The sequence below is a fragment of the Palaemon carinicauda genome, chromosome 18 (genome assembly GCF_036898095.1).
Source record: "Palaemon carinicauda isolate YSFRI2023 chromosome 18, ASM3689809v2, whole genome shotgun sequence".
In the NCBI taxonomy this organism is placed as follows: Eukaryota; Metazoa; Arthropoda; class Malacostraca; order Decapoda; family Palaemonidae; genus Palaemon; species Palaemon carinicauda.
The window spans coordinates 45885190-45890189 of record NC_090742.1 but is presented as its reverse complement, the minus strand read 5'-3'; positions in this window follow the sequence as shown (position 1 = coordinate 45890189).

The following is a 5000-nucleotide window of genomic DNA, read 5'->3' as shown; positions in this document are numbered from 1 at the left end:
GCTGGCATCGGTCTTGTACCTTTGCCGGCCGGCTTATGTCAGTCCTTGTCTGCCGGTCACCAAGAGTGTGGCCGGCAGCTGGGTACTACCTTGTGTAGTTGCCGGCCGGCAGCCACTGTCGGCCGACATTGGCTGTTGCCGGCCGGCAATTGCTGCCGACCGGCACATGCATTTGAACCAGAGTGCTGCCGCCTTATAGCTGTTAAGTAGTATACTTTAAAGCTAGTTATGGTGTGTGCCGGCCGGCAAGTGCCGGCCGGCATGTATCCCCCTATACTGTACTAGTATTCTTCAGTATAACACATACAGTAAGAAGAAAACTATGGTAAGGGTGTTGGTACAGCACTGTGTGTTCTAACACTTTTGTGTTTTCTTGCACAGTCCTTTGCTGTTGCCCTACAGATAGGAAAGTGAGTTCTTTCCTGTCTATTATCCAGGTTTTTAAAATCATTGCTTAGGTGTGAGCTCCACCTGTTTCCTCTGGAAACTTTGCATTGGTTACTCTAGAAGAGATTAACCATTTGATTTTATTATCTGGAAGGCTGCAGCAATGGGTTGTGAGGGAAACACAAGTGTGTGTCTTTCTTTTCGAATTGTTATGCTATACAATGCATATCCAGTGATACATAGTTCACTTGATACTCATGGAAATTTCTTCTCTTTACAGAAGGACACTCCGAAGTGCGGAAGTGCTTTCTGCAACGTCCGCAGCAAGAACCTCTGCGGACATGAGTTTTGTAGGAGACACGCAGCATACGCTGTCTCCAAGGATGATCTCCGGTATTGGGACCCTCAGGTATGTACTGTGTGCACTAACCTGATTACTGAGACCATTGATTCCCCTACGACGGAGGAATCAAGGGATATAGCTAGGAAGAAGCTTCGTACCTGGGTAAGGGGCTTCCAAAAGAACACTTCTGGCCCTTATCTTCCAAGTGAGAAGATGAGGGCGTATCTTTTCCCTAAAGCATCAGCTGATGCAGTGATTCCCCAGCCTCAAGAGGAGATCCCCTAAGTTCAGATCCAGGTGGATGCTGAAGTCGCGGTCACGATGCAAGACATCCAGTTAGATGACAGGATGTCTGATGTGGACGAGTGTTTGGAGGAACACCTCCTGACAGAAGCCCAGGATGAAGTTCAAGCCCCAGACGTTGTAGAGGTAGACGTCAACGAGGTGTCGGCTACTCCGGTTCAGATTCCGGAGCCTATTCCCTCAACATCGGCCGGTCTCCCAGTAGAGCTGGGACAGTCCCTCTCTTCTATTGTTGGAATGATCCAACAAATGCAGAAGGAGAATCAGGAGAAGGCGGCTGCAATGGAACTGCGAATGCAGTGCCTTGCAGAATCACATGGGCCCCAGAAAAAGCTCAATGTGAAAGACCTTCCCTTGTGCTCAGATGCTAACCCATGGAGGTATGCTGAGCACATGCCGATGACGACTGGAAAGATCGTCATCTCGGATAAGCTGGGCTCAGTTCCCCTGGAGGAGGTGGAATTCTGGCCCAGCAAAGCATCATATCCGGACTGTTATGTCCGGCTGAGGAAGGAACCAACTTCAAAGGAGGAGACAGAGCCGAAGGAGGTCATAGTGATGGACCATGCTAAGGCTCAAGCTTTACTTTCATCCTCGATGAAAGAGAGGGGCTTCTCTAACTCAAAGGTAGCCGCATTGAACAAGAAGCTCCCTTCCTTTGTGTCCTCGCCTACTAGAGCCTTCCCCTTTTTACAGAAAGGGTTTCTGGCTGTACTAAAAGCAGTCGAGGCCGGCAAGCCTTGCCCCTCCCTAGAGGAGTGTAAACCCTTGTCGCTGGCCCTGCCTATGGACCACAAAGACTGGAAGGACGTCCATCTTACGTTCTCAGTTGGAAAGTTGGAGGCTGATATTGCCGGACGTCAGTTCGGCGAGGACCTCCCTAAGCTGTCAGACTTTCTTTTGCGAAGAGAGTTCGATACAAAAGAAAGACTGACTGCCTCAGTGTCTCTTCAGACTACTCTCGAGACGATGGCAAGTGACCCCAAGGTCCATGAAATGTTCATGGTAGTGGCCAAGACTCATCTGGCCACAGTGACGAAGGACCTTTATGGCTTCGTCAAGGCAAGGAGAGCTTGTAGGGAGTTCGTGTTTACCTCGGGTACGGTGAGGCACGAGCCAAGGAAACTAATCTCCTCCAACATTTGGGGAAAAGACCTTTCCCTACCAACTTGGTCAAAGAAGTTGTTGATAAGGCCGCCTTGGAGATTAGAAACCTTCTCCAGAAGTGTGGCCTGGCTATCAAAAGAAAGTCTTCCCCGGATGAGGGTCCTCAACCAAAGAGGAAGACTATGAGGACTAGGCTACCGTCTCGGCCAGCCAAGCCTGTTAGACAGCAATAGCAACTGCAATTGCAGACAGCAATAGCAACTGCATTTGCCATTGCCCCCAGTGCCCCAGATCGTGGCACAAACCCCGACCACTTTTCAGTGGGTACCCCAGGCCGTGTCGACACAGTCCACGGCATTCACCCTAGCGTTCGAAGGGCAGTCTACTTCCTTTCGAGCAAAGCCTAGAGGAGCAGCCAGAGGCTCGTCTAGACGCCCCTCAAGGGGAAGGGGATTCAGGGGTGGTCGTGGTCAGGAAGGCAAGACCTCAGGACGGCAGTCCAAGTGAGGTGATACCGGTAGGAGGGAGACTTCTGAAATTTCGGGATCGTTGGACCTTCGATCCCTGGGCCCACAGCCTACTCAAGAATGGACTGGGCGGGAGCTGGTAAAGCACTCCACCCCCGTGCCTTTGGTTTTTCCAACACTCCACCCCCGTTATGGAGGAGTACGTTCAAGAACTGTTGGAGAAAAAAGGTGATCCGAAGGGTGAAGCCCATCAATTTCTAAGGGAGGCTGTTTTGTGTTCCCAAGAAAGACTCGGAAAAGCTCAGAGTCATTCTGGACTTGTCGCCACTCAACAAGTTCATAGTGAATTGCAAATTCAAAATGCTAACACTGCAACACATAAGGACCTTACTGCCCAAGAGGGCATATTCCGTCTCTATAGACTTGTCAGACGCCTATTGGCACATTCCAATTAGCCATCGACTCTCCCCCTACCTAGGGTTCAGGCTACAACGAAGACTATACGCCTTCGGAGCCATGCCATTTGGGCTAAACATAGCCCCAAGGATTTTTACGAAGCTTGCAAGCGTAGCTCTCAAACAATTACGCCTAAGGGGAATTCAGGTAGTAGCCTACCTGAACGACTGGTTGGTGTGGGCAGCATCCGAGACAGAATGCTTGCAAGCTTCCAGTCAAGTGATCCAGTTCCTAGAGTATCTAGGCTTCAAAATCAACAGAAAAAAGTCTCGACTTTCTCCATCTCAAAAGTTCCAGTGGCTGGGAATCCACTGGGACCTTTTGTCACACCGTTTCTCCACCCCGGCGAAGAAAAGGAAGGAGATAGCGGGTTCTGTCAAGAGACTTCTAGATTCCGAAAGGATATCAAGACGCGAGCAGGAGAGGGTACTGCGCTCTCTCCAGTTTGCTTCCATGACAGACCTAGTGCTAAGAGCACAGCTAAAGGATGCAATCGGAGTTTGGAGAAGTTATGCATCAAACGCGCGAAGAGATCTGAGAAGATCAGCCGCTTCGGCTAAGTACTCGTCTCAGGCCTTGGTCCCAAGCCAGACATCTAAAGAAGTCGGTTCTTCTTTAGCCACCTCCCCCGTCGGTGACGATTCACTCAGACGCCTCGAAGGAGGGATGGGGAGGTCACTCTCATCGGAAAAAAGTCCAGGGGACTTGGTCCAAGCTATTCAAGACCTTTCACATAAAACTTTCTAGAAGCTAGGGCAGTGCTCCTTACCTTAAAGAAAGTCTCCCCGCGTCACTTGATCCACATAAGGTTGGTGATAGACAGCGAGGTAGTTGTGAGATACTTGAATCGACAAGGATCGAGGTCACCACCTCTTAACCAGGTGATGTTGGCCGTCTTCCGATTGGCGGAAAAGAAGAAGTGGTACCTGTCAGCAGTTCACCTTCAAGGAGTCCGCAATGTGACAGCGGACGCTCTATCCAGGTTCACACCAATAGAGTCGGAATGGTCCTTAGACGCAGGATCATTCTCCTTCATTCTGAATCAGTCCCAGAACTGCAGATAGACCTCTTTGCGACGAAAGACAACAAGAAGTTGCCCCTGTACGTGCCTCGTACAAGGACCCCTTAGCGGAAACAGTGGACGCGATGTCCCTCGACTGGAACAGATGGTCCAAGATTTATCTGTTCCCTCTTCACAACCTTCTGTTGAGGGTCCTCAACAAACTGAGATCCTTCAAGGGGTAGTGGCAATAGTGGCCCACAAGTGGCCGAACAGCGTGTGGTTCCTCCTGGCATTGGAACTGTAGCTGAAGTTTGTACCGCTACCAGATCCAGTTCTGACCCAGCGAGTCCAGAAGTCAGTTGTCTGCGCTTCATTACAGAAAACCCGGACCCTGCAGCTCATGATTTTCTCTCCCTAGCGGTGAGAAAGCGTTTCGGGATTTCGAAAGCAAGCATAGACTTCCTTGAGGAATATAAGTGCAAATCTACTAAAAGGCAATATGAGTCATCTTGGAGAAAATGGGTGGCCTTTTGTCAAGGCGAAGAATCCGCAGGAGATCTTGACAGACTTCTGCTTATCTTTCTTCTCCACCTCCATGGTCAAGGATTGGCAGCTAACACGATTTCAGCGTGTAAGTCTGCTTTGACAAGACCCATTCTATATGCCTTCCAGGTCGACCTAGGTAACGAGATTTTTAATAAAGTCCCGAAAGCCTGTGCTAGGCTCAGACCTTCAGCACCTCCAAACCCGATTTCATGGTCTTTAGACAAGTTCTTCATTTTGCTTCTCTGTTGAGCAATGAAGAGTGTGAGTTAAAGGATTTGACACAAAAAGTTATTTTCCTATTTTGCACTCGCGTCTGGGGCCAGGGTTAGTGAGATTGTAGCCTCTCGAGAGAGGCAGGTCGTGTTCAGTTCCTGGTTGGGGGAGAACT